Source organism: Onychostruthus taczanowskii, unplaced genomic scaffold, assembly GCF_017590055.1.
Source record: "Onychostruthus taczanowskii isolate IOZ18803 unplaced genomic scaffold, ASM1759005v1 scaffold28, whole genome shotgun sequence".
Taxonomy (NCBI): Eukaryota; Metazoa; Chordata; class Aves; order Passeriformes; family Passeridae; genus Onychostruthus; species Onychostruthus taczanowskii.
Window position 1 is genome coordinate 6,822,597 of NW_024500128.1, and position 15,406 is coordinate 6,838,002.

Here is a 15,406-nt window from a genome sequence, read left to right on the forward strand (position 1 = left end):
GGAATAACAGTAGTGAACCAATAAACTTCCAAGGAATTAAAAACAGTTTCAGTAAATGGGTAAAGTTTGGAGAAATAGAAACTAGAAACTAGCTGACGACATCTCTGGGAAAAGGGTGGAGACAAAAGGAAAACAGCCCCAAGGAAAACCACTAAATCACAAATCAAATCATAAACCTACTAATAAAACAAAAAACACAATACAACATTGACCACCTGAGCAAGGGACACTGATGTTCATCAAACAAGGTAGCAGAGTCGACAAGCCTTTGCCTCAGACTTAGTACATGTTGGGACTGAAGAAATGAGACTGGATTTTATGAAAGATGAGATCAAAATTGGATTTTATGAAAAATTAGATGAAAGACAAAAAAACGTCCAATTGAGGTCCTTTTTTTTAAGGACAGAAGCTTTTTAAGGACAGAAGCTGTACAAGAAAATGTGCAAAGTTCTCCAGTAGAGCCTTTGTTTTTGTTTCCTTCTTTAGATCTAACTTTTAATTTGTCACTCATTGCTTCTTACTTTCCTACACTTGTGGTATGGGTTATGCAGCTATTACACAGCTTTTTGTGTGTTTGGAGGTTTTCTTTGGTTTTTGTGTTTTGTTTTGGTTTTTGTTTTTTTTTTTTTTTTTAACTAACTGTCCATTCATTGTGTGTCCATGATTTTCAGTACAGGAAGCTCTGAAATTTAGCCTGAGTAATTTAAATTTCTAATATATATATACATACATAGGTATGTATAGATTTATGTTAATTTCCCAGATATTTCATTTTTTAAAACAGTACAGTTTAAGGGTCACAGGTGTCAAACTCCTTGTAAAAGGGAAGGGGGAAGGTTAGTTTTGATAAAAATGTCAAGAATCATAGCTTTTTCACTCTTGATGGCTCAAAAAGAATATTTTTAGCATTTTTTCAAAATTACATTTGTTCAGTAAAATATCTATTTCTTTCATATCAGTGCTGGAGGGAATTCAGACAGGACTACTGGAATTTCTATCATGAAACAAATAATGCAAGATTTTTATTTTTTTTTTTTTCACTGAAACTGTCACGGATTGCTGCTTTATAGAGAGAAAGAGAATGGAGGGGTCCAGGCACCAGCAGGTATCCTATGAGATGCTGTAATTTGTGTCATTCCTTTCTCAAGGTGGTGAAAGACATTTCCAAACGTTCACACCCTGAGGGAGGGCCAGATTACTTGGATTTTCATCCAAGTTTTGTAAAACACCAGCTGCTAAGGTCTGCAAATGAACAAAAACCAATTGTGTGGGTGCATGCTTTGGTTTTTTGATGACAATCAAGGCCTTTTGTGGCAAGAGAAGTAAAACTTTTCACAGTATGATCACAAAATTAAAAATGCAGTTAGGTCTATCACTAGCCAGTAGACTTTCTAACAAATTTCACTGTTAAGTATGGTGAAATGTGTAGCAAAAGGACAGATCCTTAGTGATGTTCAAGCAGTATTTCTTCAACTCCTAACAGCAGATTTTCAAAGTTTTCTAAAGGGGACTCCCATGATTCAATTTTTTTTTTTTTTTTTTGACATTTTGATAGCATGTTAAAATCCCTTCAGCTAGTCCTATGAATAAAAATATAAAATTATTCATTTTTTTGAAGAAAAAGATATGAAATGAGAGTCACCAAATACATTTCATTTCTGTAGAGAAAAAATTCAAAAGCTCTGTATGCATACGAAATTATTTTGCTCATCACCTTCCCAAAGAAGACAGATTTTAATTAATCCTTTCTCTGAGAAAGATATTAAATCCTCATCTAATCCCCGAGCAGCAGTTCATATAAAGACTGGATTTTTTTTGCCTGTTCGTAACCACAGAAAACATTATTTTCTCCTGAAGCAAATTGTGCTACAAAAGCTTTGAACGCTTTGAGTGTAGAGACATTTTCCTTTTCCTTCATTTAATCTCTCACTGGCTTGATACATATGGATGCATAACACTAATTTTTTTCCCTTCCAATTTTCTTTCTGTTGCAAAGATAAAACCTAAGGAACTCTTCAACAATTTAGGTCTTTTTAAAAGTTCTGAAAACTTAGCTCTGAGCAGCAGGTGCAACAAATGTCTCCCACACTGATTTCTGGTTTGCTTCTAATGACTTTAGCAAATTAGGTATTGTATTTGCTACTTCATATATTCCGCCCACACCACTGTTATGCACTTGAAACTTCTCGCACTCCTGCTTCCCAGATGATACTTATTATTTTATCCTGTATTCTTTTAGTACAAGAACAATATTACCTGTTTCAGAGGTATGTTTGGACAGGCACTGGAAATTTCTCAGCTAACTAAAGGAGATGTTGTTTTATCTGTATCATCTCTGCTTATACATATACGCATATGTGAAAAGAATCCACAGCTTACCTCCAAAAAGTAGCAAGCCAGATCAAAGCCACATCAAAGGTGCCTTTTGGAGCTCTAAGGACTTGCAGGATCCTAGCTGCTGGCAGCTTTAGTTTTGGAGAAATCAGCAAAGTTTGCAAATTTCTAGCTTGGCACCACACGATCTGCCAGTGCAAGTGGCCGCAAACGGAGGCCATTTTCCGTGGGAAAAAGGAGTCATTTCCCCAGGGTCCAGGTATTGGATTAAAGGTGGCATTTGGCACTCTAAGAATTTTCAGGGTTCTAATTGCTGGCAGCTTTAGTTTTGGAGAAATCAGCAAAGTTTGCAAATTTCTAGCTTGGCACCACACGATCTGCCAGTGCAAGTGGCCGCAAACGGAGGCCATTTTCTGTGGGAAAAAGGAGTCATTTCCCAGGGTCTGGGTATCAGCACAGAGCTGGCCTTTGAACCAGCTGCTCACAGGTTGTGCACAAGCTGAAAATGGCTGAGCCCATTTATTTGCATGAAGATTTGGTGCTGCTGGCCCTCAACATACTGCACATAAAGTAGCTGTCCTCAGCTAGCTCGTGAGGGCTGCCTGTGTGCAATGCCATTGTGAGGGTAATCATGCCCACCCCAAAAACAACACTGTAGTTCACATTTCTCTGTAATAATTTGTACCATTATACTCACATTTACAATGATGAGCAAAGAATCATTAACATGAGATATCCACATTATTGTCACCTTATTCACATGTGGACGATCTAAGAGACACAACAGTCTCAAAATGTAGGAACATAAAAATACTGGATTGACTTTATTTGCCTAGTTAGAATTTACTGCCAGTTTGGTCACTGGGGATGTGAACACTTACAACAACTGTATCCACAACCTTAAACTGGTTGCTAAATTTTGTATTTTTCTTTAGACAGTCTTATTTCTTTGAACTGTGCTTTCTGTGTTCAAGTCAGCATGTGAGGCAGTCCTGTTTCACTTCTTCATTGGACTGGAACTGTAATTGAATGGTTTTACTTGTGCAGAAGAGGAAATTATAGCAGTTCATTTCCACATTTTTAATGAAAATATGTTTTGTTAAAAATATATTAGCCTGAAAAATATATTAGCAAAAGACTGTGTTATTTTGGAAATGAGGTTTGTATCATACCAGACTAATCTACATCTACATTTTAGTATAAAAATAGCTAGCTTGCAGATGACTACTTTTTATATACAAAATATATTTTACAGAAATTTTATATGTATTTTTTGCTCCTGCTGATTTTTTTTTATTTCTTGCCAAATACTAATGAAAAAAGAATTTTAAAGAAGAATTTTCTTATGGCACTTGTTTTTCTGGCAAAGGAAGTTATTAAACACCCTGCTTGTGCCAGTGTGCAGTGACAGATAAGCATGAAGAAAGCCTTGGAGATTTGAGACATGCTGAGACAGTTTCTTCAGTGGGTATTTCTTCACTTCTTTCTGGTTCCCCTTCCTTTCCACTGCTCTGCAGTTCAGTGAATTCAAAATAAGTGCTGGCACAAAACTGCTGGCGTTTGAATAGTTCATCCCTTTAGCTGCCTGAAAATATACATAATTGCTCTTCATGGAGATGACCTGGGATGAAATTGTACAATTGTATATTTTGGCAAATATTATCTTCCTCCCCCCCTCCACATAGTAATTCTGACCTGGGTCATGTCATTTCATGTGTTTATTTTCTGTCTACACACTGGTTTTGTATGAGAGAGCAGGAGGTAAAGTGTATATTTTTCTGGAGATGGTAAAAAACTGAGCCTCAGTACTTGAGGATGTTACATTGTCCAAACTGCTCTTCAGGTGCAGTAATGATATCAGTAGAGTGCATTTATTTTACTTTACCTTAGGCTTTTTTAAAGGGAAATTGGGTATGAGTTGTTCCCCTTCCATACAATGACTTTTTAAATTTCTCTCTGTGTGTGTGTGTGTGCATCCATGTGAAGGCAGTGAGAAAGAAGCCTGCTACTGCAGAGCACTTTTAGTCTGCTCTGTGTAATTTCTTCAGCCTTTTTATAAGTGAAATTAAACCGAAGAGCAGTAGGAATTCAACTGCCTGCTCCTGTATTTAATAAATAATAACCCTGCCATGAAATTGCAATTGGTAATAAAAGGTCCTGCAATTCATCAAATGGCTTTCTACCTCTGTTGTAAATCTATAATTCCACTCTGCTGCTCATCGCCATAAGACAGAGTGCATTCATTACTTCAGGCACATCTTCTTCCACAGAAAGGAAGAACAGGAATGCAGGCATTTAAATTTTTTTCTTACCACACTTGCTTTTCTTCCCAGTACCTCTCTATGGGCACATTTTTTGACCTACATTGTAGTTTGTGCTGGTCTTTTCCCAAGGTTTTAGTATTGATGGATTAGACTAATTCCCTTTGTTGCCCTCTTCTATCTCTAGCATCTGTAGTACTATTTGATCAAAGATTAAAGATGGCAGTGTAGTCTGCAAACATGTTCTTATGTATTAATTGCAATCTTTTTGCTATGTTTGGAACTTAAATTTTATACTTCACCTAGACTTGCAGTTTTTTATAACCTTCTGCTCCTGCTCAGCACAGTTTCAGTTACTGCTGATTTCACTGGCTCCAATTTGGCACTTGAGGACCAATGGTGTGGTCTAATGTGAATGAGGCCTTTTACTGAATTCAACAAACCCAGCTTCCCCAGCTAGCAATGTATTCCATGTACCACTTGAAGCTGCAGCACTCACTTCCAGGAGCTGCTAGGCAAGATTGCCATCCTTCAGGCTAACATGCCACAGGTTGCCTACTTATAGTTACAAGTTGCAACTAAACTCTAAAAACAAGAAACCATTCCCTTATAATTGTTAGAGAAAATCCCAACTACTACAAAAACAATCTGTAAACAGAAAACCAGCTTGTAAACAGGAAAAAATAATTTGTAAACAAAAGAAGTCCTTATATGAACTGTCACTTCAAGAGTCCCAGGTTTCCATGAGGTGGGTGAACAATTGTTCTGGTTACTGCTCCATATACAGCTCTGTGATGTCTGTTGAGGGGTTGTCAGGAGGGTGCTGCCTGTGCAGCAGGACACAGTGCAGGCTGGACACATCTGGCAGATGTCCAATGTGTTCCAATGTCCATTGAAATGCACACATATCCCATCCCTAGTTAATAAGATCCTAAAGACCCCCACCATGTATTGGTGAGTAGGTCTCTCATTACCTTGGGCAAACTGAACATCACAGGATGATTGTAGTGACAAGAAGTGATTTAAAATAATTGGGTTCTGGGACTTTTCTAATACTGTTAAATGGTTCAAAGTGTAAACTGCTTTTGCTCCTCTGCTCTGTGGGGTTTCACCACACATTCCCCTTTTTTGTTTATCTACCATACATTTTAAAGTGCCATGTGCCCTTTCTAAACTGGCCTGCCCAGTTGCTAAATGGGGAATTTACCAGTTTGCTGTGACACACCCCAGAGATGTAGAAACTGCCTAGTTTTCTGTGAAGTGTACGCAGGGCCATTGTCTGTTTTGATGATGTGAGGGATGCCAAAGCCACAAAAGCTGATTGCCAGTGTGTGATGGCATCCTGACCTTTGTCTCCTGTGTGTACTGTAACCCATATTGCTGATTAAAAGGTATCAATTGAGACATGTGCATATTTTAAGCAGCCAAATTCAGGGATGTGTGTGACATCAGTTTGCCACATTTGCAAAGCATGCAGTCCACAAGGGTTTACCACCATCTGCAGTGGTGCAGTGTGACCTTGGCAGTCAGCACAGGTGCTAGCAATATTACGAGCCTCTGTGTTTGACAGCTGAAATTGCTGCTGTAAGGCTCAAACACCTTGGTGGAAAAAATTAGGCGATGCCTTTGCGTATCTGGTTGTAGTGCTGTTCAAGCAGGGCTAGCTAGCATATCTGTTCTGGTGTTGCTCTCTGTGATAAAACCTGATAAATTTTGTGTGACTCCTGATGTGTAGGATATTGTAAGGGCAAGCTCTGGCTTGGATAGCAAGGCATAGAGTTTTTCACTAAGTTAAATAGTTGTGCATTATCATTTTCCTTTAGTAATGCTTGGTCTAATCATTGTGTGATGTCAGCCACATAAGCAGAATCAGTTATAACACTTAGCAGAGTGTGGGGAAAACTTTGGAAAGCCATAGCTACAGCCTGTAGCTCTACTGTTTGAGGTGCTCCATTCTCATATCCCTCCAATGCTTACCACTCACCTTCCTCTTTCACAATAGCCTTTTCTGTTTTCCCAGAACCATCAGTAAACACTGTAATACCTTTTAAGAGTGTTCGGCTACCTAGAGGCTTCAGAGATAGTGCAGTTTAGCCACTTAACTTTAGTAATATGTGGCTTAGTAAGTGGTAAGTGATTTGTCCTGAAAAATTTTGCAAGGCACTTTGCAAGGCTGTACAGTTAGCAAAACACCATTCAAACTGCTCTTGTGTCACAGGAATAATTTGTGAAGGACCTCTAGCATTCAATTGTAAACACCTGCAATGACATTTGATGATTAACTGTGTAATTAGTTCAAAGATGGTGGGTCTTTTTTGGTTGGTGAGGTAAAAACACCCACTCTAGAATGTGCAAAGGGTCAGGCCAGTGTGTATTCCACTGTCCAATAATACCACTAAGATGAAAATTACCAATAAGAATGAACACAGTGGCAGGAATACACCTCTGGGCATATCTGGTGGATGTGTCTGTTTGTGATAGCTTGCTGTACTGTTTCAATAGCAGCTTTTGCCTCTGGGGTTAATTTTCTGGAGGAAGTTAATTTAGGATCACCTTTTCAGAGGTCAAATAAGGGTGCTAATAGTGAATTGGTTAACCCTAGATATGATCTGACCCAGTTGACAGTACCCAAAAGTTTTTGTGCATCATTTAGAATCTGAATTTTGGTTGAAAATTGAATTGCTTGTGGCTGAGCAGTTTGCTTCATTATTTTGAGTCCCAAATGTTTCCAGGGTGCTTGCTGCTGCACCTTCTCTGGTGCTACCTTCAGCCCAAATGTTTTTAATGCTTGCAGCAGGCTTGGCTGAATCTGTGAGAGTTCCTTTTTTGTTCAGGTTGCAATCAAAATGTCATCCATGTAGTGATAACAGTAGGCCCCTGGAAACTGTTCTCTCACCAATGAGAATGCTTGTGCAACATATCATTGACAGATTGTAGGGCTGTTTCTCATGTTTTGGGGAAGAATTCACCATTGGTAATGTTGTACTGGTGCAATGTTATTAACAGAGGGCAAACTTTGGGGTATTGTCTGGATGCAGTGGACTAGTGAAGAAACAGTCCTTCAGGTCCACAATCAGGATGTCCTAGGAGGCAGGCATCATCGTAGGATAAGGTATACGAGCTTGCAAAGTGCCCATGCCCTCCATCACAGAATGGATTTTTCTTAGGTCATGGAGCAACCTCTATTTACCAGATTTCTTTTTTACAATAAATATAGGGGCGTTCCAAGGGCTCATAGATGGCTCTATGTGTCCTTGAGCTAGCTGTTCTTGCACTAATGATTTTAGGGCATCTAGCTTCTCTTTCTCAAAGGGCCACAGTGGTATCCACATAGGCTGAGTAGAATGCCATTTCGGAGCTGGTGTGGGATACCTTACACACTTTAACACAGTAGCCTCTGTTAAAAATCTGTTCCCATCCGAACTCCCCATGCAGAAAAAACATCCCTTCCCCACAGGTTCAGTGGTGCAGCAGTGATGTAAGGCCGGATTGTAGCTGTTTGGCCCTCAGGATTTTTCATCAACACAGGACTGCTGCTCAAGCAGCTCTGTGTGGTCCCTCCGATGCCAGCAATGGCAGACCCTGCAGGTGTTGTAGGCCGTGATGAAGGCCATATGTTGTGTTGTCTGCCCCTGTGTCAATCATTCCACTGACCTTTATCTGCAAAGGGATTGCCTTAGGGATCGTAACAGTGCAAACCATATTAGGTCTTTGATCACGCACGACCTGAGTCCAGTACACCTGGGGCTGTCCTGTTGATTTGAAGCCTTGGTGTCCTCACTCCCTGGAATCTGTTTTGGGGGCACAAGACTTAAAAGGGGTAAGTTGAGAAATTCTGTTTTTTCCAGGGATAGTCTTGGGTGGAGTAGGGGTGGAAACCATTGCATGTATTTGTCTGGTAAAATCTGCAATTTTGGAGAACTGCAACTCCAGCAGAAGTGCTGCAGTGGGGACAGTGGCCTGCCTTCTGGGTATTAACATCTGCAGGAGCTCCATTTCCCAGACAAGCCCATGGTGGCAGGGTTGACGGCTGGGCCATGCCCCCCGGAGGTTGGGCTGGAGGCGGAGCCCCTTCTGACAGAGGCGCGGCCATGCTCCACAGAGGTGTGGGAGCTGGCACACTTGGTCTCAGGATGGGGCCATCTTGGCATTTCCATGGTGATGCGAGGTGTGGGCTGCTCCAGCAGGAGTGGTGGGGGGATGGTCCTGGTCCTGGCAGCTGCATGGCATGGCATCATGGCTGTGGGATTCTCGCCCACCTTGGTGGTGCAGAGAGGCATTGCACAACATTTTGGAGCAGGTGCCATGTGGTCTGGCCCTGCGGAGCGGCGCAGCATGGTGAACCTGCCCAAAATGGCAGCATGGTCCATCCCGGCACAGTAGCTTGGTGCAGGTGGCGGGGAGGTGGTGGCTCTGGGGTCCACGTGATACTGCAGGGTGGTTCCGGGGTGCTCAGCTGGTATGATGGTGTGGCTCAACCTGGGGCAGCAGCCTGGCTTGGATGCTGTGGCTGTGCTGGCCCCCACTCCACTGCTCATTGGGTCATGTGGCTGAGTTGTGCCATCTATCCCACAGCAGCAGGCCATGTTCCCACAGTGGCCAGGGCCAGCTGGAGCTGACGCAGTGGGGCACAGAGAAATGACTGTGCTGCTGCCCAGTGTGCTCGGCAGTGTGGCGTCTCCTCACTGCTTTGCTCAGTTGGGGAATACTCTGCTGGCAGGGCATCCCAGTGTGGGGTGGCCCTGTGGATTTGCGCAATGACAGAATGCCCAGCTGGCATATCGTCCCCACCTGGAGCTGCTTTTTGGCTCCCTGTGGTGGTTTTGCAGTGCTCTGTGGCCATTCTGCCTGTCCCCATCCCTTGCTCATTATTTAACTGTTTTAGTAAGTTCAGGATGATCCTCCATGGCTTTATAACTTTGATGGCTTGTGTCATCACCAACGTAGGCTGCGGCAAGTATTCTCTTGCCAGATTAATAAGTCCTCTCCCAGATTAATAAATCTGAGGAGGTCCTTTCAGACACATCGAGTTTGTGGCTTTTGTACTATGTGAGCAGGGCTAGCAGAGCCCACGTGTCATAATTAATCCCTCTTTTTTTAAGAAAGAAAGTCCATACCTTCAGAACGGGGTCTTCTGGTGTAGAGGCCCATACTCCCATGGTCCCAATGGTGATTCCAATCCGCAAGGTGGGGTTTGAAACCACACGGCACACTCCGCAGTCTACCGCTGGGATATTGCAGCCATTTTCTGCTGCCCGCAGCAATTCCCACTGCTTTTCTGCTGTCCCACCGCCTGTTTGCAGCAATTATTCTGCTGCCTGCGGCAATATTCCACTGCCATTCCTGTCTACCTGCGATATGTGGTTGCTTGTTGTAAATGGCTGAGTTGGATCCTCACATGGGGCACCATGTCTTACATGGAGTCAGTGGTGGGAGACAGAGACAACACACACCCCAGGATTCTCATGCGACAGCAGCCTGTTTTATTGTCCTCAACCTCCTTAAATAGGATGATTTGAATCTCCCAGTCTAATCAGCTCACTGGTCTAGCTTAAACACCTCCTAGCTCCTGTGCCAGTGAGATGTCTGCAGCTTAGGGTGGAATGTGCTTGGGTGAAGTCCCTGTATGTATTCAAATCCATCCTATCATAGCTCAACCCAGGGGCTGGTTTATGGAACTGGGCTGGATTTCTTATTCATAACTGAATTAATTGCTCAGCCACAGACCAGCTGTGACAGGTACCCAGAGCTGGGGATAACTGTGCAGGCAGGAGCATCCAGGAGAATGGAGAAGGACATCCAGAAGGGCCTGAGTTTCTGTTACATGTTCGCTTTCCAAAGCTCTTTCTTATGGGAGTGGAGGTCTCTTGGGCAGGGTCAGAATGGGAATGTGCAAAAGAGCAAGGTGCTTCCTATCTTTCCTGAACTCCAAGCCTGAGTCTTAGCCATTGGATCATCCCCTGCAGAAGAAGATAGAGGTTCTTCAGATCCGGGCATCCTCTGAAATCTAACAAGGCAGTAATTCCTATATCAATGCAGGCTTGAATGGGAATAATGGAAATGACCTCTTAGTGTACTCATCAGAGGTAGCAGAAAGAAGGTAAGGAGTGGGAGGAGAGGAGTATTTCTCTCCCAAAGCAGATACGATGTGGTTATCCATACTCTGTAGATTAAGATGAATTAAGAATCGGTATAGAAGTGACTAAACTACACTATTTTCAGTTGGAAGGTATCTACAATGATCATCTTGTCCAACAGCCTGTTAAATTTGTTTTGGTTCAATTAAAAATGGGGAAAGGAAAGAAAATTTCTTCTAAGCAACAGTGTGAAAACAGAACTGAAAAGGATTCCTATTTATAGATAGTAAATGCATTATGTGTCAGAAGTGGCTAAGAAGTTGGTTTGTGGAAATCCTGAACCCAATTTTCCTCCAATGGCCTTCCATTACTGTGGAAAACAGAGCTTTGGACTGCTGAGGCTCTGGCTTGTGATTGAGGAGATTTTACAACAAGCTGCTGATGCTAGCTGCAGACAAAATAGGATCTAGTACCGATGTCTGCACAGGCTCTTGGCCCCCCTCTCAAGGTACATTGGTGCTCATTGTAGTTAAATGGGACCTTCAGTAGAGGGAGGAGCGGGGCAGGACAAGCATATGGCTGGTGTTTTGTTCCCTGCAGTTGCCTTGTTAACGAGCATACGGTGTGCCGGGCGATGCCGTCGGAAGGGTTGGCTGCATTCCTGCCAGCTGTGCTGGGAGCTGGCCTGGGATCACCTAAAGTCACCTTTCCCTTTTGGCAGCTTGGCTTTATTTCTGTGCTCTTTTCCGTTTCCAGCTGCAGTGCTTTGAGAAGGGCAGACAGTACCTTGGCAATTGGAAGATTTTAAGGAAAAATCTTTCTGGTGGTGATGCGAGCTGTGAATTTATTCTACTTACTGGCATCTGTACACATAACTACATGCCAGCACCTGATGGATGCCATACATTTTGGCCACCTGCTCAGCTCCTTAAAAGTTAGAACACTCTATGTTGACTATCTCAATATTTTTATAGGAATGCACATTCATCAGGCATCTGTTTCAGTTCACGGGGCTTGGCTCCTTTTTGTGGAAGCTACTTGCCATTCTAGTCACAGACCAGGAAGAAATTCTGCTCTGCAACACACTAAATGAATAGAGAATCAGGCCCTTGCAAAATATATTATTTCCTTGATGGTAATATTGAGGGGAACAGAGTGAAGGGATTTGAAATCTCAGGGTGTCTGACAGTTCCACTAACACAATATTCATATTTAATGACATTCATCTCCATGTTTTCTTTATCTTCTTGCTTCTTTTCAAAGATAATCCCTTAAGGATTCCTCATTCTTCTGCAAAAGTTTCTTAACAAGAAATGAGAAACGGCTGTGCATCCGTTTTGCAAAATGAACCAATCTGGAATAAGATGACAAACAGTAATAAAGATGAGGAAAAATCTCCTCTTTAAAAAAAAATTGTTTAAATTGTATAAGAAAGAGAAACAACCAACTCATATTTTATTATTTATGATAAAAATGTTCTGTGATTTTTGCCACTCTAGTATTTTACTATGGGTAAAATCTAAGCATTTGCAAAATATCTGATTCAAAACTGACCTTAAGAGGAAAATTCAACTTTCTGTCAGTTTGGGAATCTCATTCAAAGCTGGATAGAGACTTGACAGGTGAGAGAGATCAGCCTGGAGCCCAGCAGAGAACAGACATCTCATTCTGTGATGCTTTTAATATTTCAAAATTAAGTTTATACAGATTCTGGATGAAAATCAAACTTAAATTTTTCCATCAAAGAGAAGGGCTTTTCAGATGTAGTTGCTAGCCTCTAACTCCAGAACCAAGACATTTGGGGATGCAAGTATTGTGCCACACATTTGCACTCACATTTATACAATTTTTGGGATGCAGATCCTGAAACCAAATGCTTGGGAGGAGGTTAAAAACAGCTTCTGTAATCTTACTTTTACTCCCAATTTTTTTAATCCTAGTAACAGCCAATTCATTTCTGGATGGATGTTAGGGGTTTCTGTCAAGAAAATCCAATAACTGTTTATTTAGCCTATAAAATATCATTGCTGTTTCAAGTATTGAAGATGTAGAAATTTGATGTCATCACCACCTGGAGGGGCTCAAAAGTTGTATAAATGTGAGTGCAAATGTGTGGCAGAATACTTGCATCTTGCAAGGCACACATGAAGCCCTCTGTTTCACACACAGAAATGACCTACAAGAGTCGAGAAACATGGGCATCCCTTCCCAGCCACATCCCAGGCACTGGGACCACATGAAGATTTTTTGGTTCCAGATTTGAGGCAATCATCCAGCCTGGTTGAGTATTGCCTACCTGGGATGCCCAGGTCTGCATCCCTCTGGAGGCACAGCGCCAAAGGAGCCCAGCATGTGTGCTAAGCAGTTTGTTAAGTCTAAGGAGAATGAGTTTGTGACAGACAACAGGAATTGTGTCACTAGTGTGTCAGTTCTGCTCCCCTGTGCAGCGGGGATGAGGGCACACAGCTGTAAGGTGGTGCTGTCCTGCCAGAGCCAGCAGCTGAGTCCCTCTGAATTGCCCAAGATGTTCAGCTTTTGGAGAGAAGGGCTGTGCTTTGGGAAGAACAGGCTAAACTTTCTCTTCCAAAGCTGGCATATAAAGATTTGGATAAGCTTTTTTTTTTTTTTTTTTACAGAAAAGCAATTAACTTGCTGCTCTTTTAGAAGGGAGAAATATCTCATTCTCTTTCTTCTTACAGTCTGATACCATTATTTGTTCTTTGCATTTAATATGATTATGCCTAACTACTCCAGGGTGCCAAAGCTCCAAAGAGCAGAAAACCAAATATTTTTTTTAATTTTACTCTGAAAGATGCCTAAATACAACAAAAATAAATCTACCATAAAGTCTCAGTAAAAAAAAAAAAATAATATACACTTGAGCAGACCTTTTTTCTGCCCATTTCAGATGTACCTAATCTTTGTAAAAATTTGACACATTAGAATATTTACACTGGCTGACTTTTGGCAGGTTATCTGCATCATGCAGAAAAATACTGCCACACAACAGTTTCTGCCAGGGAAGTCAAGATACAGAAACAGGTAGCATAGGAGGAACCTGATATTCCTGCATAGTCCCTCCTCCTGCTGCTGCTGAGTTTTGGAGTGTAACATCCTCTGTGATGGCACCTATGCCTGCCATGGAGCATCCACAGCATGGTGCACAAAACGAACCATCTCCACCTATTGCATTTCACAGCTGTTGTGAAGGAAAGACCAGAGTTTTTGCATCAGGAATTTCAGGCTTAAATAATCAAAATCACTAATTTTTTCACCTGATCTTTAAAAACTTTGATTCATTGCTTCCTGTTTTTTCTTTTCTTTTTAACCTTTTCTTTCCAGTTACCTACCTACATCTACCACATCACATCATCACATCACACCACGTCACATCACATCACATCACATCACATCACATCACATCACATCACATCACATCACATCACCACATCAATCTCCTGGTTTCACTTTCTGCAGTTGCACAGGGTTTCCTCTTCTTTCCAGTCAGGAGTGCCATACCACTGTGGGGAGATGAAAGATAGGCATTGCACATCTGTCCCCATGTTTCTGCACACGCAGGATATCAGTTTTGCTACACACAGCAACCACAGAATACTCTCTTTACGTTTCAGTGGAACCATTTATGCTCTTAGGTTTTCTGGTCCTTTGGTTCAAGGTTTTATTTAAGAAAGTGAAATGTGTGTAGCTTCTGAGACTGAGATAAAGGCAACGGCAAATGAAGAGGCCTCTAAAGCAAGTTCTCTCTATTCTTCTTTCAAATAATTCATTCTTATTGCTTATGGATTTTTTAAATATCTTTCCAGCTTATGAAGCATGCTGTGATGCAGTACTACAATACAGTGACTTTAAGAAAAAGCCACTTTAAAGGTTAAGAAGGAAGAAGCATATTTTATAATATATTAGATAAAAAACTGTCTTGCAATAATAATTGGACAGCATTTTACATTAAAGCAGAGAGAACACTGAATTTCTCTCCCTGTAAAACTTTCTCAATCTCTTAAAACTTTGAAAGTTCTCAGAGACTTTCAAGGTCCCAGCTGAGGAAAAAACAAAGTCAGTTACTGGAATCAATCAGCTATTCTTTCAGCACAGAGGAGTTTCTAGGATTTGATCTTGCCTTTTGTAAGTTTTTGAGATTCAGTCATAAAATATTTTATTTTGCCATTAATTTCAGAATTTGCTTAATATCACCATGGAGAGTGGGGTGGGGAAAAAAGTCTGAACACCAAGTTTCAAAGAGTTGTTAATGACTTGTAGTGGTTTAAAAACAAAGTATTTTATTCTAGAGAATTAGCTTAATTCTAGATGTGGTACCACAGACATCCCATGGCTTCAAATTCTGTGACTAAGCAGCTTTTGACGAAATGAGCCCTCAACAAAACATAGCAGTGACAGTAACTGAGAAATACTCACCAGCAGAAAAGCTAGTAGTGATGGAAAATCTGAATTAGTCCTGTGTAGACTGGAGAGTGCTGGAGCAGGGCACGGTATAACCTTTTGCAGCACCATAAGCACTACTTAGAGAAAGTAGCTGGCAAAGCCACAAGACAAGTCACTCTAGGTTAGCCCTGAGAGCTGCACATGATCTGGCATGTGGGGTAGATTCTGAGAAGCCTCTTACTGCCTGTAATACGCTTGAGCTTAACAGCTCTGTAGGAATGAAAGTGCAAAGAACCTACCAGACCCAAAAGTTCAGTGTAATAAATTTTAACT